The sequence below is a fragment of the Sus scrofa genome, chromosome 17, assembly GCF_054392235.1.
Source record: "Sus scrofa isolate SSC_HxYL_T2T_F1_AM1 chromosome 17, Sscrofa_HxYL_maternal_Yorkshire_Landrace_v2.0, whole genome shotgun sequence".
Lineage (NCBI taxonomy): Eukaryota > Metazoa > Chordata > Mammalia > Artiodactyla > Suidae > Sus > Sus scrofa.
The window spans coordinates 15412451-15439841 of NC_139399.1; the positions used below are offsets into that span (position 1 = coordinate 15412451).

Here is a 27391-nt window from a genome sequence, read left to right on the forward strand (position 1 = left end):
TCTTCTTACTTTCCAGAACACAGGAATCAGATTTCAATATTGCTGATTCACACCAGCCATTACTGGTTAGCTTGTCTTTCTGTTTTATCTTGACAATGGCTTTTTGGTCATATTAATAGAATGTTTTAGAATTTTTGGAAGTGGATTTGACTTTTATTGTCAGTTTTAGGTCAGATATGTACAGATTATTGTTTTGTAGACTTAGCTCCAAGTTGACTGCCTACATTGCTGTTCAAGGTCTGGTAGAATCTTGATAGTTCTGCTGGATTATTATTAATATTATTACTGTAATTTTTCAGTGGACTAAGAGTTTGTTGTTTGGCAGCAGAATTGAGACAAGTGGGTTAACAGCAAAACTGGTTCTCCTATTGTCATCTTCATGCCTCAGTACTGTGTTGACATTGCAAAACGGCACAGTCTCTCTCACATAGTTTTCTAAATGTGTTCCCATGGTGTCTAAATGTGGCCCACAGTCATCTGAAAGACTATGTTGAGAACATCTGACAATGCTCTTTTGTGTGAGAAGAGGTTCTTGTAGGGATAGTGGGAGTACAGTCTGAAATCAACTACCAGGTTTCTAATTGCATCCTTGCATAATGTTGGCTGAATAGACTGAAAGAGCTTTTAATGTGTTTTTAAAATATCTAAAATATCACTAAAGTTCAGACCTGCAGGATTTGCGCTGTCTTGCAGCCAGTCTCTTTCTGCTACGTGCAGTTTTGAAATCTACCCGAGAGCATCCCTTCCGGCCTTTCAAGTAGTCTACTTTCCTCTATGTGCAAGGAGGATCGAAGTCAGGCTGATTACATCTGATCTGTCATGCCATCAGCTTGTTGACCAAATCAGCAAACTGCTTAGAATTCCAGCAGAAACTGGAAATGTGCATCTAACAGGAATTAGCTTGAGCAAAGAGACTTCTTGGTAAAATGCCTAGAATTGTTGATGCCATGATATTTGCCTTTTTTGTTGAAAGCAGATGTTCACCAAGGCACTCTTCACAAGAGCATCCAAGCCAGCTTGCCTGACACTATTTTATAGCATAATCTTTGTGGTTTCACTCTCTTGGCATATTAGTCCTGATTTCTGTAGCAAATAACTTTCCCCATCTACTCATTATTACTCCTTTGTCTCTTCCTGAGAAGTGCATTTATCTTTTTTATTTTCCAAGTCATGTGTATGCTTTCACCATATACCTTCCCTTAGCCACATAAACTATGCAATTGATTGTGTAATTATTGTGAGCCTAATTTATACTCCTCAAGCAATTTATATTTTCTTGGCTTATCTAGTATAATTTTAGAGTTACTTCTTTAAGAAAAATGTTCAATTCTTCAATGTTTTCTTTGACTTCTAGTTGGATATATCATACTCTTGAATATCAAAAACTGTCTAATATTATGGTCCTTGAGAAATCACAATGGTTCTTTACTAAGTAAAATATTTCGGGCAACTGTAGATTTATGTTATCTTTGTACAACTATCTCAGTGTCTTCTTTAACTAATAATTCATAAAATAAAAGACACTTAGAGCTAGATTTTAGAAATTGTCTAAATAATGATTTTCAAATTAAAGTCCTAAAGTTTCAAGGAATTCTGCAGAGTTTTCACTGGAAAAAAAAAAGGAATTATAAGAACAGGGCTCAGACTCTTTACCACTCCCCCAACACACACACACACACACACACACACCCACACACACACACACACACACACCACTCATACACATGCACTCCCAGTTGAAATAGGGCAGATCTGCTGTGTTGGACTTCTACCTATAACATCTATATAAAAGGCTCCCCTGCTATAAGAACATCAATGTAAAAGTTCTGATTATTGGGGTATAATCTCTTCACTGTTCTGAAAAGATAAAAAAGGGGCCGGATGGCTTAAGTCTTTTAACTAAGGCATTGGTTTCTTGTCTCCTATCAACTAACTTCTCTATTCACCTTATTTTCTTTTTGTGTTCTTCTTATTTGTTTATAAAATATATGATGTTTAAAGTTATTTTAATTTTTATATTTAACTTTTATATTTAAGCAATATATGTAAGTATTTAATTGACAATTATAACTCTAAATGGAGGCAGTTTGAATTTTATGACAGAACCAGAAAGCTCTTTTGTTACTTCCCTTTGAGCACGTAAAACCATCAATATGAACTATGCTCAAAAAGGCATATTTATGAGCTGAACTTACCAAAATTACCATGTATTTTTCTCATCTTATATACAGAGAACGGTAAAATACAGGACAAAGAAAAATGATATGCAAAAGTAGCAGGGTTCCATTCTGCTTTTCAAAACAATTTACTATGCTTCTTTGGCAATTATAAAAAGTTTATCCATATGCTGCTCAAGTCCATTAATAAAATATATTTTGACAATCCTAAAAAAGGTTAAGCATTTCAGGAATATTTACAATATGCAGTTAAGAAGGTTTTCTGGAGCTGTTAAGGATAGCACCAAAAAAAGACTTGAAATCTCACTATTCTGTCTAAAAGAATAGATTTGCCTCACACAAGTAACTTCAAAACTGAGTTTTTCCTGACAATTTAGTGGAAAATACTTGTAGTTAGAGGTAAAGATGGCCTTGAAGTTCCCCAAGGATGTAATGTGATCAGGACCTTGACACTATCGATTTAGCCAGGTTATCTATTGTGACTTCAGGCAAACTATTCTCTTTTGCTTTCTTCATTTAGAAAGCAGTGTTAACTAACCTCATAAGATTTCTATGAAAAAAGTATTATAAGTGATAGTAAAAATCTTCATAAAATAAGATGAAAAAGAGTCCTATTAGCTATGAAATTTGAAGCATGACCACTATAATAACAACTATATTCATGGGTGGTTATGACTGAATAAAGAGACAGTATTTAACTAGGAAAAAGCAAGAAATAAATATATAGATCTTTCAGAATAAGCAGTATATATATGTATATATATATAACTATACTGCTTTGTAACCAGACAGAGTTTCAAACTTAGTTCTATCACTTACAAGCTACAAGGCCATAATCAAGTTTATTGAACCCTTTTCAACCTCATTGTTTTAAATGAAGTTTGTAAAAGTCACTCAATTGTTGTATGGGTTAAGTAAAACTGGATGAGAAATTTTATATAATGCATCTGGCACATAATAAACACCTTGCTTTCCTAAGCACACCAAAAAAAAAAAAAAGTAACATCATATGTTAGTAAGTTTTCAGATCTTGCAGGAGTTTCTGTTCTATAATCACTGCATGCCCTTCTGAAAGTCTCTTGCAGACCTTGCCCTTAGAGACATCATGATATTTTGATGCAAATTTTGCTTTGATATAATTGTTTTTCTGCATGTGTTTTGCCTTAGTATAGACTCATATAAATGGATTGAATGACAATCAGGCATAACAATTTTCCTGTAAGCAGATCTGCTCCAAGAAGACCATGTTTGGTCAAACTGAAATTCACAATACATATTTGTAATATCATGAATAAATGAATCCAATGGCATGAATAGTTTCCTATGAACCAAAGCTAAGTGGAGAAACCTAACAGTGTGTTCCATTTTTTCATGTTATTATTATGACCATTGTCTCATAAAATAGCACAGTCTTTCACATAAAATCCTCTACCCTCCACTGATCAGTCCTCTGTCCCATCTTCCCTTAAAGAACGATCTCTCTTATGAGGCAGTAACTTCTATCTTCCCTTGATGGATTTTATTGCTCTCATTTCTGTGTGTTTACACTATTTTGACATTAAAAACCTATGTTTGTAAAAGCCATTAAATCAACACATAGAACTTTTGGTGCTGAGTAGAATGGATATATTTAATTGAGAATAATTAGTCATTCATTTGATTTGGAGACCCCCTCTGTCATTAGATCCTGTATGTAGACCACATTAAAAGTGCTAAAAAAAAAAATGCTGCATAGGAGTTCCTGTCGTGACTTAGCAGTAACAAACCCGACTAGGAGCCATGAGGACAGGGGGTTCGATCCCTGGTCTTGCTCAGTGGGTTAAGGATCTGGTGCTGCTGTGAGCTGTGATGTAGGTTGCAGACATGGCTCAGATCCTGCCTTGCTGTGGCTGTGGTATAGGCTGGCAGCTCCAATTCAACCCCTAGCTTGGGAATCTCCATATGCTGCAGGTGCAGCCCTAAAAAGACCAAAAAAAAAAAAAAAAATGCTACATAAAGCAAGGCAGTGAGCCTGGTATCTTATCTCTACGTTCCCACCTCATTCATTTTCTTCACCATCAGCATCACTACTGCCACCATCAGAGTGGTTCTGTGGAGCATTCTTCAAAACCTTGGGAAATGGTATCTTACAATCTGTCTGGGAAAAGGATGACCTCTGCTTCTGGAAGCAAGAAGAATTCTGCATGTGCTGAGCTCACAGGAATTTAGAGAAACATCCAAAAGGCTCCCCAAACTCTCCCATGTGAAAGGAAACTGAAGCAGTCAGTGGTGGACAAAGAGAAGGGCAATAATAATCTGAGGGCAGATCAGGAGGCTCAATCTTGGGCTTGGAACAAGGTAGAAAAGATCAACACATGGCTGATGAGACCATGGGCACTGCCAGGGGTCTAGATAATATTTAACTGAGAAAAGGAGCCAGAAACATAGCTCCTGTACATTGGAGACTATTTTCTAGAAAAGTCAAAATGCATAGTGCCCACTAAATCTTGGTCAAAGCAAAGGCAAATCCTTTCTGGAGGAAAGCATCCTCAATATAGGCTCCCAGCTTACCCTGGGTTAAAATCAATCCACATGAGTTAAAAATCAAAGATCAACAAACACATGTGGGAAAAAAAATGACCTTGAAATCAGCAGAAACAGCAAATTTAAAGTCTTCAGGTAAACAACTATTAGAGAGAGAACCTTTCTATTGTTTTGATATATAAGAATGAGCAAGACTGAAATTACTATACATAGTAGAAAAGGACTCCAAAAAGAATTTTAGAAATAAAAAAATAAAATGTTAAACTCAGTTGACAGATTGAAGAGCAGATTGATGAACTGAGATCAGTGAACTGGGGGTGAAAAAATTTATGAAATAACAAGAATGCAAACAACTGATTTACAGAGATGGAAGATATGAAAAGAGGTTAAGACACAAAAGGGGTAGAGTGAGAAGGTCTGTATAGGTCTAAATGGATGGATTGAATGAAGGACTAAAGAGAACTATTTATATTTAAGATAAATAGCCTATCAAAATAAATAAAAATTGAAAAAAAAGAAGCCAATATCTAGAGACCATGAAGCATCAGGAATAAAAAGACAAGGAGTTCCCACTGTGACATAGCAGGTTAAGGATTCGGTGTTGCCACAGCTGTGGTGAAGGTCACAGCTGCAGCTCAGATTTGATCCCTGGCCCATGAACTTCTGTATACCACAGGTGTAGGCAAATAAATTAATTAATTAAAAGATGAGCTTAAAAGCAATTTAAAAAATACTGATTTCACACATAGGAATGATAATTACATCTACGACTAACTTCTCATTAGAAGGCAATGACTTAAGGTCATCAATATGCAGAGAGAAAAAATTTCGGTAGAGAATTATGTACCCAACAGGACTACTTTTTAAAAATAAAAGTGATATAGAAAGAATATGTATAAATCAGTAATAAAATCACAAACAACTCAATTAAAAATGAAGACCTATTACTGGAAGGCATAGGGGTCTATTACAGGAATTTAAATAAGAAGCTGAAATCCTCTGATTTACATTCTAGAAGATCTTTTCATGGGGAGATGGAGGGCTGCCTGATTCAGGACTGGGATAACAGAAGGTTTTGCAGTGATCCAGGTGAGACCTAAAGAAAGCTCAAAAGCAGACAGTGGATCTGAGAGGAAGAGGATAGATTCCTTGAGGTGTTGAGGAGGCAGACCTCACAGAATTAGTGGCTGATAGGTTTGGTGGAGATGGAAGAGAGGTAGGGGTTCTGGATAAGTTACCAGGTTCTGGCTTGAGTAGAGTTCGAGAACTTTAGAAAAAGGTGTAGGAAATGGAGAAGAGAGAGTTCAGCTAGGGGTATGTTGACTTTGAGGAATCCAGGAGATACCCAAAGAAGAAGAAACATTTCATGGGCAATTAAATATATGATATCTACACAAAATAAGGTCCAGATTTAAGAGTTAGGTGTGTTTGCCTTCACATGGAGTGGTTGATCATAAGTTGGAAAATAGGGAAAAGAGAGAGTGAGAAGAACAAAGCACAGCATCATGGAGGTAACATCTCAAGGACCCAGAGAAGAAGAGCGACTGCAAGAGACTAACAAGAGGATCCAGAGAAGAATGAAAGCAACAAAGAACCAGTCATAGAGGTCAAGGGTAAAAGAAGAATGGCCACAGCAGGAGGATAAAAAGATTAGGAAATTGTTCATAAGTGGTTTTTTGGTCTTATGAATCAGGAGGCCATTGGCCATGCTGGGGGCAGCTGTGTAGGTGGAGTGATGGGTTGCAATGTTGAAAACTGGGGGAGAAAGAGTGAGGGAGGGAGGAAATGGAGATTTGTACTGAACACAAGTCTGTCCAGAAGCTTGGCTACTGAGTCAAGAAGAGACAGTGGGTCAAGAGGCTCAAAAGATTAAAGGTGAGTTCTCCTCCTATGCTTCTGTACACAAGTCACAAATTCATGAGTACACACAGATACACAAAGAAATATGACTTCTTTGTCTTGTGTTTATTCCACTCAGCAGGATAGAATGGCGCAAAACTTTATTGTAGATATTCTCATTCTCTTAAATGGTGTCTTTTGATGAGTCAGTCTCTTTCAAGCAAATGCTCTGTTCTTCTCAATACCACCTACAATAATGACACCAGGGAGGGATTAATTTGTGTGAGGCACCTTTTCAAGAATTTTATAAAAATTATTTAAACTGTCCTAACCACTCTATGTTTACTTCAGAAATGAGGAAAATTAGTAATTTGAGCAAGGTCAGGCACCTAATAAGTACTGAAATCAGATCAAACCCGTGCAGCTTGACGTCAGAGCCGGTGCTGGTAGCCACCCTTGGCTAATGCCGTAAAGCTGTCTGGGCATGTGGAGGATTGAGAAGATTCGGTCAACAGGATCTGCAGGGTTCCTGCTCACCCAACAGTTTGATCTGCTCCCCAGACTGATGAATGCTGAGATGCAATGGGCCCTTTCTGATCCTCAAGCCAGCAAGTACTAGTAGGTTCCAACTATGACCTTTGGACACTAAAATCTCCCCATGTTGTGTCCATTTACTCACTGGTTAGGTTCTCTCAGCATCTCTTTGTCCCTCTCAACAGCATCTAAGGGCATCTGGAAGTCCCACATGTCCCCTACAGGTCTGGGAACGAGGAGCTCTTTCTTTAGCCACTTCCTTCAATCACTGGGCACTATTTTCCTTACTTCAGGCTGAATGGCCACTCGATGCACCCTCCTTTGTAACACCTGCCATCGTCCCCTTACATCTTCCTCTTATTTTGCTGCTTCAGCCCTCAGGTCCAAAAAGAAATATTTCTCATTTCTCTCCGTCTGCCATTCTGAGTTCCAGCTATACTTTGCATATAATAATCAGCCAAATTTGTATGCTAACAGGAGCTAAAGAAATTTATAAATGGCATATCCTTCTCACTAAAACTTATTGCCTCACTGCACACTCAAGAAACCCAGCCTTGTGACTAAAGCTGATCAGTCCTATCTTTGTTTCCAGGCAGAAATGTCACTGTCGTCTTCTCCTGTGGGGCAATGGGCCTATGGCCCAATTGTCCAAGTAGGAGGCTGGAAGAGAACATGATATTAAAGGGGAAATTAAAGTGCACTGGTTTAATATCTTCAAAATATTATCAACAGATATGTGCATAAAATCCTCCCTTAGGATTACAAATAAGTGTAAGCAAATTCTTACTCCCTTCTCACTGATGCTCTTCTTCCTTTCAGCCTGGGGATTTAAACCTGTATTTGGTCACAAATTTGCCTTCTATAATTTTATTATAGCCCTTTTTAATTTTTGCAGCCAGAGTGGGAGAGACTCAAGCTCGTCGACATTTTGCATCTTGAGAAAAAAAAGATTCTTGTAACAAAGTTCCTTTATTTAGGATCAGGGCTGAGTTGGGTGCCTACTTTAATGAGTCATACACAAATGAGAAATTTAATACTACATAAGCGAATATTTTCATTACATAAAGAACACATATTTTCCTTACAGGAGTTCAGTTTATAGATTTAGAGAGTAATAAAAGAACTACTGGTATTATTTATATCAGCAACACAGATATTCTAGCTTTAAAAGGTGGCACTGTTAATTACTATAAGCCTGACTTCTCTATCTGCTTTAATGAATGCTTGCATGAATTATATGAATCTGTGCACAGTAAGCCATCAACCAATATTTCTTATTGCTGGTTCTTTTAATGTAAGTCAGAAAATCATCCGCAGCTCATACAAATTAACAAGCGAAGCAATAAGACTCTAATAGATGAGCATATAAGAAACATGATCAGACATTTTCAAACAAGAGAAAAAACAACTAATAAATATACAGGGAAATAGCTTTTTCATACTGAAGAAGAACAAACAAAAAGACCAAAGCTGTATGATTAGTGATCATTCAATTAAGCAAAAAAGTGATAAAATCCAATTGTTATAAAGTTAAATGAAAGTAGGTCACTTATATGTTGCTGGTAGCATTATAAATCAATATAACAGCTTTAGAAAACAATTTGGAAATGCTCTCTAAGACTGTATTATAGTCACACATTTGGGCCAAGTAATCCCAGCCCTGGGAATCTATCCTAATGAAATTATCCAAAATAAGAAAAATAATTTGGGTTCTACATTAATAATTTAGTGTTGGCAAACTTTTTCTGTAAAGGTCTAGATAATAAATATTTTAGCCTTTGTGAGCCACAGGGTTTCTGTCTTAACTACTCAATTCTGCCTTCATAGTGAAAAAACAGCCATACGTTATATGTACATGAGTACGTTTGGCTGTGTTCCAGTGAAACTTTATTTACAAAAATAAGTAGTGGACAGGATTTGGCTTTTGGCTTAAATCCATCTTCACAGTGTTATTTATTAATGTCAAATGAATGGAAAAATCTAAACAATCTCAACATACTTTCATAAAATATGACAATCTACTTAATGGTTGCTTATGTATCCATTAACATAACAATTATAAAAATTATAGCAGCATGGGCAATGTTAAGTAAAAAACAGAATCCAAAATTATGCACACAGCAAGATTACAAACATATAAAATTCTATCCACACAAGGACAGAGGCTGAAAGGGAATACATAGAAATCACAAATAATTATTTGCTATGATGAATGAGATTTGGAGATTATTATTTTCATCATCGGTATTACAAATTGACTCGAGAGGGAACACATGCTTTAAATACTCAGAGCTACACTGCATTGCTGTCATCACACAACATCTGCCCTTTAACCAAGACAGAGGCTTTAAGCACTTTGGTGGATCTAGGGTGATCATGTGTAGCTCCATAACCACAGATGAATTCCTAACTCTGGTCCATCATCTTGCAAGTTGGCTACACTGGCCACAAATAATCAGATAAAAAATTTGCATGACTTATACAAATCTCCATGCACTACTGGGAAACCAACCCAAAGGGCCTATCAAGCTAATGGTTGATTAACAACATGTCATCGTAGAGGATGGTGGCTCATATATTTTAGATCTCATGCCTGTTGCAGAATGCAACAAACAAAATCCCATATTTATCAGCAATTGAACATGGCTTGAAACCACAGTTCTAAAATCTTTATACTGCTTTATACTACTTAATCCTGCTTACTATGTGTATGCTATCTTCCTGGCTCTATAGAACTCACTGTAAAAGAATATTGGCAAATTTTAAGGTAATTCTTGATTTATCATGACACATTAAAAACATGTATAATCCCTATAGTTTGATAGTTGAGAGCAAAGATCTGGATCCAGACAGCCTGGATTCACATTGCAATTCCTTAACTTACTAGATATATGAACTTAGGCAAACTGATGAACTTCCCTATACCTCAGTTTCCTCATCTGTAAAATAAGTATAATGGCAAAACCTAAAGCAAATTCCTTAGAATATAGTTTAGCCTATTCGGTAGTACTGAGGATGCAGTGTTTGTGAATACTCAGTAATTATCAGTTATTATCTTGACAGAGTAGATTCCACTGATATTTTATTTCAAATCACTATTATTCATGGAATCTTATCTCACCGGTCTATTCATATTATTTTCTCCTCAGCCAGCACATAAAAAATCATGTCGGCTTCCAAAAAAGACGATTGTACGATACCATGTCTCGTAAATCTATGGCATTGTAAAAAATGCAATGGAAAAAAAATCATATTTACTTTTGTAATAATCTTAATTTCGCTCTTGCTCCACAAACACTGTCTATGATCTAAAAGCAATACTGACAGTCACCTTCTCCCTGCCCCCCAATCAATCTCCAAGAAACACTGCTAATAAGGTATCAAACATCACCTTGGACTTTTGGTGGGAGGTACATGGGAGATGGAGGCTCCTCTCTCGCTAGAACACTTCTAGGAAGCAGATGGTAAGTTTGTGTGGTGATTTGTGCTGTCAGATGTAACCAAGGATCTGACTAAGCGATACAGAGAATGTTGCTTTTTGTTATTAGAAGTCACAATCAGCATTCAAATGATTTTCAAGAGTTGCTATCAACATCCTACATTTACTAGCCAAGTGCTGCAGATGGAACAAGTTCTTAAGATATCAATCATATTCTGAAAACAACATAGAAGAGTTCTGAAAAGTAAATAATATATGTAAGTGGGTGATAATCGCAGGCTTTATTTGATGCCGTTTGCCATAAGAACTATATTTGTTCCCCTACTTCTTCCAACATCACCATGTTTTCACATGCCAATATTCCTTGTGTAGTGTTGCACAGATGCTTTTCTACTTCGTCCATCACTCTTTTCCTGCTCACTTATTAATTTTAGCCAGTCCTCATGAATCTCCTAACAGAGTTGTTGATCAAATTGTAGTTTAGAAGTAGTTATAATCTCAACTGGAAGGTCCATATAAAGAAATTTTATAGAAAGTATTTCCAAATACAGTCCAAGATGCAGACTTGGTTAAGAAAAAAAAATTTTTTTTTAAAGTTTTGGAATATTTGTTAACCATAGCACAGTGGTTTACCTAACAATGTGTGCACTGCATGTCTTATTATGAAGACACTTGCCAAGGAAACATATTCAAGATGCAAATTCCTAAGCACCACCCCCACAGATTCTGCTTCAGCAAACCCAGGATGGGGCCCAGGAATCTGTATTTTTCTCGAGCATCCCAGTGTCTTTTATGGAGTATATCTCAGACCACACATCATGGATAAAGTCTGTGCTAGATCATCACAATGTTTCCACACTTGTACCATCACAGAGTGTTGAGCGCATGAATTTATGTAGTAGTATATAGAAATTTGCTGACAAATAAAATCATTTTGGATTTGGTTCTAGATGAAGCTTTGCTACTTAGCATGTGACCGCTGGGCCAAAACACTTGGATTTGTCATACATTATGTCTTATAGTTTGTGGGTGGCTTCCACAGCATCTCTTACTTAAAAGAGCAGCCTAAATATCCCTGCAATGCCACTGGTACGGGATTGATCCTACCTTTAGTTCCAGAATTGGAAGTTGGTTTCCTTAAGCCATTCAGCATATGTGATCCCATTAAACACAGAGATTAATTCAAAAAGAGTGAGGCAACATGACTCAAGTCAGGCCAATCAGGGCTAAGGAAAACTCACTTCGGGGACGCCGTGAGCAATATCAGGAAGACAGATTCTGTTTTCCGGCGAAAGTGTCAGGCAGCATGTGTGCTAGCCCCTGATTTGGGCCCCAAACTGGGAAAACAGGACTGAGAACTAGAGCCAAGAACCTGAGCCTGATCTTGGAATCTGAGCCCTGGATAAAGTCTCTCCTGTCATTTGGAACATTCACTTCTGTGAGCTCCCAAGTTCCAATTTTCACATAAGGTTATTTGAATCAGTTTTGTGTTACATGCAACCTAAAGCATCCTAACTAATGTACCTGTGAAATGAAAATATTTACTCAATGAACTGAGATGTCTTCCTTTCAAAAAAATATCTGTGATCTTTAGAATTCTTTTAAGTTAAAGATTAGATTGATTAAATGGCCCAATGATATCCAGACAATGTTCTATACACAAAAGAATAGAGGCCTTATCTTCGGTTCACTTGTAAACTGGGAAAATTTTGATTGGCTATTCTTTGCCAAATATTTTGGGAGCAAGTCTTAACTGGCCCAAGTACTAATAAGATGTGAAATGGGGTTTAATTTACTATTCTATGTCATGAAGCACTAAGAGCCACCAAATATTGAGTTCTCATATCGATCTTAACCCAAAGGGAGAGATGATCCAGGTGATGGGTGGACTGGGTACAATTAGAAGAGAAAGAATTTTAGCAGAATTTTTTGTTGTTGTTGTCTTTTTAGGGCCAGCACATGGCAGTTCCCAGGCTAGGGGTTGAATCAGAGTTGTTGCTGCCAGCCTACGCCACAGGAACAGCAGTGCGGGATCCAAGCCACATCTGCGACCTACACCACAGCTGGATCCTTAACCCACGGAGCAAGGCCTGGGATGTAACCTGCATCTTCATGGATACTAGTCAGGTTCATTTCTGCTGGGCCACAACTGAACACTGTCTTTAGTAGAGATTAGTCCACGGAACCAGGTGTCACAATGGATCTTAAGGTATTAAAAGCGGTCATGTTAGTGAAACAAAATGACTCATTAGCTATCAATAATTTCTTCCAAGAAACACAAAATTATATTTTTCCCAATTCCAAAACACATTTCTGTTCAACTCAGCCAAATTCATTGCCACCTCAGATGTGCAATATTTAGAAATTATTTTACTATATTCTAAATCTTTAGATCATGTCCCATGTAATATAGGTTTAACATAATGTATCACAGAATAATTACATATGTTAAAAATAGCATGTGTGTTATATTGCTCTCCAAGTTAATATGTTATTACATGTAGTATAATATATTCTGGCCCTCTCTTTTGAATTAATTGGGATTATAAGTACTCAGCTTTAGACTCATCATTGCAAAAGAATCTGTCCAATAATATGAAGAGTCAAGTATGTGGCTACATCTTAGAAAGCTGACATTTGTTCGCCTCTGTAAATCATAATTTCGGTGTTTGCAACATTTTGAGTTTAGACACCACAGGCAGTAATAACTGGCTTAAATGCCTTCATGGTACAGCTGTTTGCAACAATACCTCCATTCATAACTCTCAAAAAATAAAATGACAGCTACAAGTGCCTTGAAAGAATATATGTTCCTCTTTACATCGTCCTGCAGGTTAACCCCCAGGATGCCCTCAGCGCCACACAACAGTAGCTATAAATGAATGCATGAGGCCCAAAGTTATTACACAAGGCCATGGATATCTACACACACCTCTGTGTTTTCTCAGTGGGGAATCTCTGTTTGAATTGCGCTGTGAAATCATTCTTGGTGTTCTAGTGAATGTGTTCACATCAGCATAAAAACTTCAAAATATCTTACCTGGTTGTTGGGCAGACTATAGGAGAAAAGACAGAGAGAAAGCAGGAGAGAAAGAGCTTAACCAGAATTACCCTCAAGTCTTGGCAGAAGTGCTACCAGTGCTGCCGTGGGGCCTGCATTAGTGAAAACCCCTTTTGGTTGGATAGTAACAACAGCCACCTCCAACTGGAAAGGGGAAGGTAGCGACTTAGCCGTTAGGAAATAGGAAGCGGATATATATTTAAGTAGAGAAGGATCCACGGATTTAAAAAAAAAAAAAGTGGGAGAGCTCTGCCTCTCCTTCCCCATTTTCCAACAACGCTTATCTCTGCTGATTATATCACAGGCAGACGTTTTTGTGTGTTTGTCAGACAAGATGACGTCCATCAGCCCATGTGTCCTGCTTAGCAGTCACTGGAATTAGACAGCCTCCACCCATCAGAGCCGTATATCAATCTCAGAAAAGACATTAAGTTATTTTTCTTGAGTCACATGCACATTCCTGCGTGAATCCTTGGCACCCCAACAGCTAGGCCTCTCCACATGCTTACCCGTGAAGTGTGGACGGGCCATTCTGATTGACATCACCACCTGGATCACTAAGAATAAGGGAGGAGTAGAAAGAGGAGGATGGGTAGTGATGCTGAGCAGACAAACTCTACAGCTTCCACTGGTCCTTGCAGACCTCACCTTCTGATGAAAGTAAAGGCCCTAGAGAAAATATTTTCACATGTGCGAGATTGTCACCATATAGGGGATAAAGCTTATAGGCTTTTTATAAGTTTTCATTTGTGAAGACTTTTGAACCAATCAGTCAGCACTGAAAGATCACTTACACCTGAACCAATGGATGAGTGGTCATTTTTTTTTTTTTTTCTTTTGACAGCTGCACCTGTGGCATAAGGAAGTTCCCAGGCCCGGGGGTCAAATCAGACCTGCAGCTTCAGGCCTACACCACAGCCAGGGCAACAAAGGATCCAAGCTGTATCTGAAACCTATGCCACAGCTTGTAGCAATTCCAGATCCTTAACCCACTGAGCAAGGTCAGGGATCAAACCACATCCTGACAGATACGATGTTGGGTCCTTAAGCCACTGAGCCACAATGGGAACTCCCATGAGTGATCATTTATATGTAATATTTCCTATGTGGGTGGGATAAATTTGACATTGCCTGAAAATTCTAAAATCATGTGAATAATATGAAGTCTCAAATCTGGAGAATATGATGCATAAATAGAAAATAAATCAGGAGTTCCCGTCGTGGCGCAGTGGTTAACGAATCTGACTAGGAACCATGAGGTTGCGGGTTCAATCCCTGCCCTTGCTCAGTGGGTTAACGATCCGGCGTTGCCGTAAGCTGTGGTGTGGGTCGAAGATGCAGCTCGGATCCCTCGTTGCTGTGGCTCTGGCGTAGGCCGGCAGCTGCAGCTCCTATTAGACCCCTAGCCTGGGAACCTCCATATGCCGGGGGAGTGGCCCAAGAAACGGCAAAAAGACAAAAAAAAAAGAAAGAAAATAAATCAGGTGAATCTTGATGCTTTACACCCAAAGCTCGTGGCAGGGAGGACAAAGCTTAAATTAAATTCTATAATGTGGGAAATAAATTACTACCCAATGAAATTTTATCTTTCGCATTTAAATTCAAAATGAGGCATCTCACATTATTTTACTTCATCAATTTAAAATAGTCTTTGGATTTAATTATGAAACTTACAGAACATGGATGGCTTTTCAGTATCCAAAGTCATACCTATTTCCCCTCTTAAAATGGCATAAATACTGAAGTTCAAAACTAAAAGCCATCCTTGCTCTTAAAGTGGTGGTTATTCTCATTTCGTAGATTAAAGCTTCTTTGAATAAACAATTATTTCTTAATGTGCTTTCCAAATTCACATAAACATGGTCAGTGGGAAATCAGTGTGATATTATTGGGACTAATTCAGTTCCAACTAACAGAGAGCAAGTAAAAGGGAAATGGTTATTCTTTTTCTACATATAAGGATTTTTATTTTTATTTTGTTAAAACTGGTTTATAGTGTTCTGTCAATTTTCTATGGCACAGCATGGTGACCCAGTTACACATACATGTGTAGATTCTTTTTTCTCACATTATCATTCTCCATCATGTGACTAGACATAGTTCCCAGTGCTACACAGCAGCATCTCAGTCAGTGCTTTCTCTAACTTTTGACAACGCTGTAGACAAGACCTACAACTTGGTTGTAGGTTTGAATAGTCATACTGAACGCTGGTGTTTAGGAATGGAGCCCTTCTAGTTGGCAAATCAGGTTCTTATTTTTGAGAAGAAAAAAAAAGAAAAAAGAAAAAGAAACCCCTGAACCTAAAAACAATAATTTCCTGCTTACAAAGCAAAGTTTAGAATCTATATAGCCTGCCTACTGTGCAGCCTGTAAGTCATTGTGGAGAACTTGTCTGGAGGCGGGGTGGTGGGAGGATTAGAAATCAGAAAAATAACTACAGAAAGCAAAGCAAAAGACAACTCTAAATTTAAATTGCTATCATCACTCGTGTTTATATGAGAGAGAAAGAAATAGCTGGATTAAAAATTAAGACAGACGGCATAATTTAGTAAGGTTACTGATCACAACAGTTTTATTTATTTATTTATTTTTTAAATAATTTATTTTTTTCCACTGTACAGCAAGGGGGTCAGGTTATCCTTACATGTATACATTACAATTACATTTTTTCCCCCACCCTTTCTTCTGTTGCAACATGAGTATCTAGACAAAGTTCTCAATGCTATTCAGCAGGATCTCCTTGTAAATCTATTCTAAGTTGTATCTGATAAGCCCAAGCTCCCGATCCCTCCCACTCCCTCCCCCTCCCATCAGGCAGCCACAAGTCTCTTCTCCAAGTCCATGATTTTCTGATCCCAACAGTTTTAGAGACAAGTAAGAGTTTTTGTTTAAAAACTGGCTATTTCTTCAGTAGGGATCTCAATCAATTAAGATATGGTTTATTTCGGTCTTTTTTTTTTTTTTTTCTTTTTAGGGCCAAACGTGCAGCATATGGAAGTTCCCCAGCTAGGGGTCGAATTGGAGCCGCAGCTGCTGGCGTACACCATGCCACAGCAATGTGAGATCTGAGCCGTGTCTGTGACCTACACAACTGCTCACAGCAACACTGGATCCTTAACCCACTGAGCAAGGCCAGGGATCAAACCCGTGTCCTCATGGATACTACTTATGTTCATTACAATGAACCACAATGGGAACTCCCTATTTCATTCTTTCCAATTCACTTCATAGAATCCTTACAGTACTTTTTTTTTATTATTATTTCTGAGATATAACAGAAAACTAAGAATATTAGTTCTGTTTCACTATGCAAACAAGAAAAGACGACCCACACGATTGCTTTCAACCTTTTGTTTCTCTACTAAAATCCAACTGAAATTGCAAGTCATTTCTCTTTTGACTGAAGCTTATCCCCAACTTATAAATCCATACTTGGTAATGGGTATTATCAATTCACTAAAATTTTCTTGCTTTATAAAGAGATTTTTCATCCTCTCAACCCTCCCAGGTATAAATAACTGGGAAGCTTTAAATAACCATGTTTTTAGTGCTGTTCTGAGAATGAGAGTCACTTAGCATTGCTTTACCAAGTGGCTTTTTAAAATTAATATTTCCAAAAATGTTTAAGTTGAAATAAAAATCTAGAATTTCATTTGCCATATAACCTCTTCACTGTTCCAGAAAACAAGCTAAAAGCCAAGTATTACTCAAATCTCTCTTTTTTTATGTAATTAATATTGTTAACTTCCTTCGTCTTAGTCTCACCTAACCAACTAAGTGTTCTTTGACTTTACATGCTTTATTTGCCATCAAACTAAATTAAAAAATAACTAGAATAAGATATAGATTTTGCAATGATTAATAATTACAGAAGTTATTCTTTAATTACAAAACATTTTGATCTTTGATTTCAGCTTATCTATGGATCTGTTTTTAGAGCGGTTAGACCAGGCCATATAAAGGTTGTAAAAGATGCTATGACTCAGTTTTACTACATGAGAGTGGACTCACTTCACCCATGGCATTTAGAAGCCAACTCTGTGTTGCCTCAGTAAAAAAAATTACCTTCCATGCTTGGGCTCTAAGGGATTCTAATCTGTCTGAGGATGTCTAAGAAACTGACAGTAGAGGCACAAAGATGTAGAAATCTCTTGGGAAAGCTGCTTCAGTTTTGGACCCATCTTATGGAGCACAACACAAAGCAGAAAGAGGAATTTGTCTTCCTGGATGTTCTTCATTATCGAATACCACCCAGCTCTGGCACTCTAAAGGATGCCGGTTCTGAAGCCTAGTGGAACAGCTGCCTGGACCTATCATGCCATCCAAGCAAGAGGAAAGCCTACGGCGCCTGCTGGAATGGCTGCAGGAAAGGCTATGGCTGCTGAGAGGAATCCCATCCAGTCTCAATGCCAAAAACCACTGTATCTCTCCAAAGCAACTAAGAATTATTTTTCTCCTGGCCCCTATGACCATATAATTGATTAGATTTCCCTCTTCTTGTTGGCTGCTAGAAAACTTAGAGTCAACTTCTGTTTCTGGCACTATTATAGACCAGATATCCTAAAAGACCCTGCCAAGAAAGATGACTGAAATGTCGAATTAAGAAAAAATAGATCTTTAATTGCATTGAGGAGATGGCACAAAAGAAGCCCACAGAGGCCAAAATTAAAGTGAAAGCAGAAACCCAGAAGTTAGGCAAGTACCAATGCCAGTTTTCCCTCTGAGGTCTTATGTTGAGCCTTGAAGACCTTGAGTTTCCACCATGACAGCTGCATGGGGTGTGGAGGACATGAGATAAATGCATGCCCAGGGTGGGAAAGTAAATAGGAAGATAGGTCCACATAGTACTGAGATATCAAAAATCTACATAATCTCAGCCTTAGTACAAATGGAAAATAAACCCACCTCACAAAAATAGCACAGAAATTTGCCTGTCTCAACCTTGGAGCAAAGCAGGAAAAAAAAGAAAAAAAAAAAAAGATGTCTTGAGAATTTACACCATTGAAGCTTAAGTTCACTACCTATGTGATACATAACACTTGGCACGTGCCTGAGATGACTGAAGAAGCAAATGCAAGCTCTCTTTGAAGAAACATTACTTCAATATAGACATTAATGAATTTCCATAGTTAAAAGGAACATGACTCCCAGTAAAAATACTTGCCAACAGTAAAGGAAGCAGTAAAACATAATGTAGACTCGACCAAGACAACAGAAAGTAACCACAAAGACTTCAAATACTTGAATTTTTAGATCCACAATATAACAGAGTTATGTATATAATCTTAAATAAATAAAAGAGGAACTTGAAAATAGGAGCCTGAAACATGAGATTATCAAAATAAAAACCCACAAAGTATATTTTTAAAAGAATCAGTTGTTTTTGAAATGAAAAACATAACGGACAGAGGAAAAATAATTGATATAGCTGAAAAGAGAATTGGTAAACTAGAAAATAAATCCAAAGAAATGATCTTGACTTCAACCAATGGACTAAGAAAGAAAAACATCAAAGTGAGTTTAAGAGACATGAGGAATAAAGCAAGGTCTGCATTCTTCCATATTTGCAAACAGAATTCCAAAAAAGATACTCTAGTTGAACAGAATATTAAAGAGATGATAGAACATCTTCTAAATGGTGAGCTCTATTAGGCAGATTGCACTATGGCATTTTAGCCCTTGTACACTTCAGATAGCACTAGGATGACAAAGACCGAACTAATTAGAAGTCACTTGTCATAAAGAAGGGTTGGGTACTTAATAAGTAGCTAGACTGGCCTCAGAAGTCCTCCCAGGATCCCCAGCAGGACAGCAGGTATAGATATCATGAAGCAGGAAAAGATTAAGCCTATTGGCGTCAGATAGGATGTAATAAAATTATCACAGAAAATTTCAAAGGATTACTCTTAAGCTCAAATCCTGCCTATTACACATGGATACTCCATGAACAGAGAAAGGTAGCAAACTAAAGTGACATTAGCTGAGTTAATGCTTTGTGGATTACGACCTTTACTAATGGAAAGGAAGAGTCTCTGTTTTGTATATATAAACATACAATATATACATCTCTTTCTGTTTACCTGCATTTTTATCATTTTGCAACTTCAGAGGTCACACCTATGCCATAGAGCAGACCCAGAAAATTCCTGGGCTAAGTCTGCCAAGACCTCCGAAAGAACATAAGGAGACTGAGTGTCTGCAATTTTATTGCTAAGGGCTTGGAACTCAAATTACAGATATAACAATCCAGCATCCCTTGATTACACCTTCCAAGGGTCAGAGAAATAGAAAGTGGAGGAATGCTTAACATTCTCTCTCTCACTTCTTTGTCTTGTCTTTGTGATTCCCTGGGCCTAACCCTCTCTTGGAGTTTTCTCTAAAAACCCCTCCTTTCTCAGTGACCTATTTGTTCCCAGACCTTTGCATCCCCACCACAGCTCTTACCCTACTCTACAGAATTTTAATCTTCTCATAATCTGTTTAATAGTCTGTTCCCTGTAGTCCTAACTCCAAAATCAGACCTTATATTATTAGTCTCCATATCCTTAGAGTCTATTAGGATTTAGTTCAACGCCTTGTACACAGTTCATTATGTTCAACTAGACATGAATTACATACATCTCTTCCTAGTTACCACACCCTAATGTATCAAAAAGGCTGACCTTTTCTCTTTGGGTCATAGATAAAATGTAAAGAGAACTGTGTTTAACTGAAAGTAAAAGACAAGGCTAAGGAACAGTGTGAAACACTGCAGCCAGCCAAAAACGGGTAACAATGTCTTAACATTTCCTTATGCTTCTCTTTGTATTTTGATGTCAGTCATTTTGCAAAGAATTAATTTTGCTTCCAACATTGCTAAAAATGATGAACATTCTTCATTTTCCAGACTACATATATGTTATAAAACTTCTTTCTTTTCAAACTTTTCTGCCCCTGGGCCTCCCAGGCTTCCCAGCTGGATGTGTTCTGCCTGCATGGAATCAAACAGTATTAATGCCTCCGCGTCAGCTGGTGCCATCATTCAACACACATCTTTTTCACTCAAAATTAACACTGCGCCAGATTCCTTGTTAATTGTAGCAGAAGGTTTAGAAAAGCTGGAACTCTTCTGTTTAGGTGATGTGGACCCCAAAAAGAGTTACAAAAAGAATATAAGAACATAAAGATGATTATTTTCCATGACAGTAAATCCTAAATTAGACCCTAAGACAGATGAATAATTAAGGCTATGTGTTTATATATTTTAGTAAGTTTTCATTTTGCTATAATATGAAACTTTCCAAAGTTGCACAAAATTTATAAAGCCCAGCATACACTTTACACAGTCTTACTATGTGTTGTCTTCTCTCTCATGACATATATACACAATAGTGTGTGAATGTATATATACACAACAGTATGTGTGTATACAGTTTCATATGATTTAGAAAAATGTGTAATATATACTTATAACTTTACTTTAAAAGACTTTATAAAATTATATATGTAATTTTTTTCTAAATCATAAGAGAGGAAGCCTCAGGCATTTTGTCCCTTATTCTTAAATATGTCATTGTATATTTCTTAAGAACAAAGGCATTCTCTCATATAACCCCGTGTGATTATGGAAGTCAGAAAACTTGGGAGTTCTCTTGTGGCACAGTAGGTTAAGGATCCAATGCTGTCACTGTAGTAGCTTGGGTTGCTGCTGTGGTGTGGGTTCAATCCCTGGCCCAAGAATTTCCACATGCCATGGCGTGGCCAAAAAAAATCAGAAAGTTTTGGGAATTCCCATTGTGGCACAGTGGAAATGAGTCTGACTAGTATCCATGAGGATTCGGGTTTGATCCCTGGCCTCACTCAGTGGGTCAGGGATCTGGTGTTGCCTTGAGCTGTGCTGTAGGTCGAAGATGCTGATTGATCCCGAGTTGTTTGTGGCTGTGGTGTAGCCCGGAAGCTGTAGCTCCAGTTTGACTCCTAGCTTGGGAACCTCCATATGCAGTGGGTGCAGGGGAAAAAAATCAGAAAGTTTACATTATTATGTAATCTATGATCCACAGTCAAATTTTGCCAATTGTCCCAATGATAACCTTTATAACTTCCCCCTCTGCCCCCTCCCCCCATCAATGATCCAAATTAGGATCACTCGTTGCATGTAATGGTCACGTCACTTTAGTGTCCTTTAGTCTAGAATACTTATTTGGCCTTCCTTTGTGTTTCACCCTATTACTTTTTAAGCCTGTAGGACAGTTATTTTGTAGAATGTCCTTCAGGTCAGATTTGTTTGATGTTTCTTCATGATTAACTTCAGGATATGCCCTTTTGGCAGAAATGCCGTAAAAGGAAAAGACATTTTATCAGGAGGCATCTGAAAGTTTGGCTCATTATGGACAAAATTAACTTTGAAAAGTGTACCTTTAACTACATAAGTCTATCAAGAAGTGAGTAACACAAACAAAGATTCTGAGGAAAACTTAACAAAAAATGAACAAAATATAAGAAATATGTGACATTCAGAGAGCTAGGATACTTTCACACTAGCCCCTTTTGGCAACTAGGCAAGAAACTAAGTGAGGTGTTAAAAACAAAACAAAAGTGAAATCGTTGTGGGAAAGTCTGAGAGACATGAATATTTGCATATTAAGCAAAAGCAAGTTGCTAATCGTTTCCTCATAATAAATTGTGAGTCATCTTTTAAAAACTAATTTGAATTCCCCTAGATTCCCTTTCCAGGACATCACTGGTAATTATGTTTATAAATCATAACTGGTTCATGACAATGGAAAATTTGGTCTGTCTCTGACAAAAAAAAAAAAGAGTCATTTCTTTTTAAGTTCCCCTTGGTTCAAAATCTTTCAATTTCAAGAGTTGTGGGAATATGTCCTTATGACACAGCTTCTGGTAGCAAACTTATAAAAATGCAGGGAAATATAAAAATACCACACGTAGATTTATGTATGTATGCATAATATACAGGCACATATTTCTAATATATGTTTGTGATATATGCATATATGTACAAAAATAGAAAATGTGTTCCTTTCCATGTGTTCCTTTCATGATCCTCAAAGCATGAACTCAACTAATGTCACTTTGGTTTGCTACCTTTCCCCATTCATGGGATTTTCATGTGTAACAGGCAGGACTTGGGTTTAGGAGTAAGACTCAGAAATCTCCTGTGGTAATTTTATTCCATCCCCACAATTGGATATAGTACAATGCTATTTAGAGTAAAGTAGAAAAGAATTTCACTACATTACGATGTGCAAACTATAATTTCAGTTCCAATTTTCAGAAATTGTTCTGTTAGAAAAAAATAACTTCACTGGAAGCTTCAGCCTGTACTATTTTTATGCAACTCTCTAGGCATGTAAACTTAAAGACCTAGATTCACAAAGAGTTATTTTTTTGTTTCATTTTGTTAAGAACTCTGTTCATTTAGCACTCAAGAGGAGAATGAAGAGGGTTTTTTTCATTTTGTTTTGTTTTTTTTTTAAGATAATCCTATGATGGCAAAAAGCAGGGCAAACAGCTACCCTTTTTGTTTTTAGTCTTTACCATTCTCCAAGATTTCCAAGACTTAAAAGACATTAATTTTAATGAGACTAACTCATGTGTGAGGTGCCATTTTAAACTATGGTACAGAATTCTAAGGAAAAAAAATATCCTATTACTTAAACTATGTAATATCACCTAAGGGTGTGAAATGCATCAAATACAAATAATTTTTGAATAATATAGTCATATAATTATAATAATTCACAAATGATTCTGTGAGAGAAAGCATCTAAAAATGATTTGTAAAAACAGCATGGGCGAGAAACTGGAATGGGGTATAGCTGACTGAGCTTTGTGTGTGCCCTAGTTGAGCGTTTTCCTGGACTTTAATCTCTAGAAAAAAGAGATTGGAAAAAAAAAAAGTTCCTTCTTAAACTTCATTGAACAATCTTTCTACCCATGTAAACTTCTGCGCTAGGCTCTAAAATAAGAAGCTATTTGAAAGTAAGGAAAGTTCATGACCAAATGGAGAAAACTTCTACCACATTCCTCTTTTCTTTTTTTTTTTATAATAATTTTTATTTTTTCCATTGTAGCTGGTTTACAAAGTTCTGTCAATTTTCTACTGTACAGCGAGGTGACCCAGTCACACATGCATATATACATTCTTTTTTTCTCACATTATCATTCTCCATCATAAGTGACTAGATACAGTTTCCTGTGCTATGCAGCAGGATCTCATTTCTTACCCATTCCAAAGGCAGTAGTTTGCATCTATTAACCCCAAACTCCCAGTCCATCATCCCACTCCCTCCCCCTACCCTTGGCAACCACAAGTTTGTTCTCCACGTCCGTGATTTCCTCTTCTTTTCTAACCGGTCTTCGTGTGTTAACTCCCATTTGCCCCATTCCCTCTGCCGCCTACGCAATTAGGCACTTTTCTCTTTTTGGTCATCTTTCAACAGCTAAACTCTCAGAAGTGTTTGTTCAGAAAGGATTTATGGAGAAACAGTTGAAAGTAGACTTGGCCACGGCCCCGTCTTGGCTCCTGGCTCCTGAGATGATAAGAAAACTTTGCCACTTGTCCTTCATGTCCAGAACTTTATCAGAAGGAAGAAATGAGTGAATAAGTCACAGTCACTTAGTGAATCATTGGCGGAGGAAACAATAACTGACTTTTGGACCCTGCTTACCCTCCTCCTGTGGTCCTTCATTCCACATCCACGAGAACCTCTATGGATACACAGCAAAATCATTAACCAGGAGCCCGTGATTCCAGCACCAGCTCCTCACAACCTACAGCTACTTACAGAAAGGTCTGTGGGAGCCCTTAAAAATAACCCCGCTTATACTTGAGGCTTCACAAGAGAGTTGGTTGTTTTTACTCTCTTATTTTTATCCCTATGGAAAAAGCAGGAAGCTGTTTATATGAGGATTGCTGCTGGTTGCTATGGATGAAATGCAGTGACTCTTGAGGAAAGGATGTAACAAGTTAAGGCCTAAGGAGAGATGTAACAATATTTAAAAGAAGGGCCACTGGGAAGCAGTTTTGCCATTTTGTTTTTAAACTTTAAGGAAGAAATGCTGTGACCCCTATGAGTGAGCAGCAAGAGTTTTTTTAAAGCACTTATTTCTTAAAAAAAAAAAGAGAGAGAGAGAGAGAGACAGTTCCTCCTTCCTCCAGTTATGAACTTTGACCGTTTTTCACAAAAGGAGCAGACACTAATTTGAAAGAAAACTAAATTCCATGCTGCTTGAAGTGAGATGAAATAGATGAGTCCATATCGTCTAGGAATGAAAATGCACTATACTCGAGGTAAATTGGGTTCTTGCAAAGTGGCAATCCTTATGTAGGATTTTTCTTGGGGTAGCCTCCTCTTGGGGGTCATAAAAATAACATTTACCTTAAGTGATCAATGTGAGGGTCAGCCATCCAATCAGGAGCAACACTGTGTGGTTTTGAGTCAGATGCTTTTTTATAACCCACGTATATTACATATGAGCCTTGCTTTTCTTATCTATTTATTTATTTATTTGTCTTTTGTCTTTTTTTAGCACCACACCCATGGCATATGGAGGTTCCCAGGTGAGGGGTCTAATTGGAGCTATACCTGCCAGCCTACACCACAGCCACAGCAACTCGGGATCCGAGCCGAATCTGCAACCTACACCACAGCTCATGGCAATGCCAGATCCTTAACCCAATGAGTGAGGCCAGGGATCGAACGCACAACCTCATGGTTCCTAGTCGGATTCGTTTCCGCTGCGCCATGACAGGAACTCTAAGCCTTGCTTTTCTCATCCAAAATGAAAGTAGACATAGAAAGGCAGCAGATGTCAACTAAACTGAACAACTGGACTCAACTCACACAGAGCACGGGGAGGGGGGGGGGGTAAAAAGAAAAAAAAAAAACATAGACCATGAAGGGCTGGCTTTGAAGTGGTTGTTTTCTTTATTAACCTAAGGGACAACCTGGATCTCTAGCATATCTTGACTAATCCAGGTTCTTAAAAAAGTTTTGGATGCAATTCAGATACAGCGAGCCCCCCTAAGCCTAACATTTCCACAGCTGACATGATTTGCTGGCTTCTGAGCCAGACATTAAAAACGTCTCCTGGATAAGCTCCACTGTGGCCTGGTACAAAAAACAGTCGCTCTTCTTTCCCCCACCCACACTCCTGGGTGATACAGGGGAGAGGCAACTGACATTTGAAAGAGACTGATTCAACCTCTCATTGCGAATTGAACCTCTAAGTCACATCTTGAGAAAAAGTAAAGCAAGGCAGAAACGAAAGTGCCAGGGCAGAACCCAGCCCTTTGCGTCATTTTTCTTCCAGTAACTCCTTCCTGGCAGGTTGGTTTATAACAAAGAAAAATTAGAGACAACAAAATGATCTACCATTTTGGAAGATGGAAGATGGTTAAGTATGTTATGGTAGGAGGAGCTCATTGACAACTAATTCCCAGTTAACATTACAAGGTAAATTATATGTATCAATATGGAAAAATAACCTAGATGTTGTTAAGTGGAAAAGTCAGTGGCAGATTAGGAAGGAATTGCTGAGTTTATTTGTGGGGGAAAAAATGTGAAAAAACATACATATCTGTTTTTAACTTTCTGAAAAAATGTGCATAATTGTTGTCATTCTAGGCCAGGATACCTCCACGAAGGCACTGAGGACAGTTTGGGCTGGACGATTCTTTGCTGTGGGGACTGTCTTGTGCATTGCAGAGTATTTTGCAGCAGCAACTCTGGATCTTCTGTTCCCTGCCCAAGTTGTGACAACCAGAATGTTCCCAGGCAATGCCAAATGTCCCCGGGGAGGCAAAACGGTCCCCAGTGGAGGATCACTGCTCTGAAGAGTAAAGCTGGAAGGGAGATTTTACTTTTCATCTCTTCTCTTCTGAACCATTTGATTTATTTTTGTTTTTTTGTTTGTTTTATTGTGGACATATACTACTTTTAGAAGAAAAAAATCTAGCTATTATTTCTTTGTAAAAAGAGACTACGTTTCCAGATTCACCTCAGAGCTCACATATACCTGGGCAAGAAAATGAACTGTATAGCTAATAAAAATATTCCATAAAGCTGCATTGCCTTTTTGGTTGATTTAGTAGCTCCATGTAGTATATTTACTCCAAAGAGCTTAAGGTGCTCTTAAAAAAAAAAAAATTCAGAAAACACAATCTAAAATGTTTACAGCACCCCCCCAAAAAAAAAATTTCAGCAGCAGAAACATTGGGGAAAGTGGCAGCCAAAATCAAAAATATTTTTTTTATTTTTTATTTTTAGCCATACCCTTGGCATGATGTTACCAGGATGGAAACCAAGCCACAGCAGTAACAACAGAGAGTCCCTTGAGGCCACCAAGGAACTCCCCCAAATCAAGCTATTTAATGAATGCAATCGGCATGGGCATACGTGATTAGGGATTTATTTCCTGCCCAGTAGACCCAGCCCTCAGCAAAACTGCAAGAAATGTGAAATGTCTTTGATACCCTCCCATCCTCTCACGGTACTGCTCTCAATCATCAGTTCACTTACTTATGCAAATATGCAGGAGGACATAGTAGATTCCGAATTCTTTGGCATTTGAGAAGCACCAAGAGCTTTGGGATAACTTAGGGTTTTATCCTTGCCAGTGACCTATGCACTTGAACATACTACTCAGAGACACAGGTAGTTCTCATGGGGCAACTTCAGAGATGAGACTAGTGCCTCCTGACAGGAGCTACAGCAGGAACACTCTGTTTTACAACTTATTCAATTTGGAGTAAACTTTCTCAGAGGAAGCATGTGACCTTTAATATGTTTGAGAAATACTTGTTTTCATAGGTA

The 27391-nt window shown here is 37.8% G+C and overlaps 1 protein-coding gene across 1 annotated transcript in view; it reads right to left on the reverse strand.

Moving 5' to 3' along the window:
* LOC146395141 (uncharacterized) overlaps positions 1 to 27391 on the reverse strand; it is a 146866-nt gene that overhangs the window by 16417 nt on the left and 103058 nt on the right. The gene's annotated exons all lie outside the window — the stretch shown is intronic.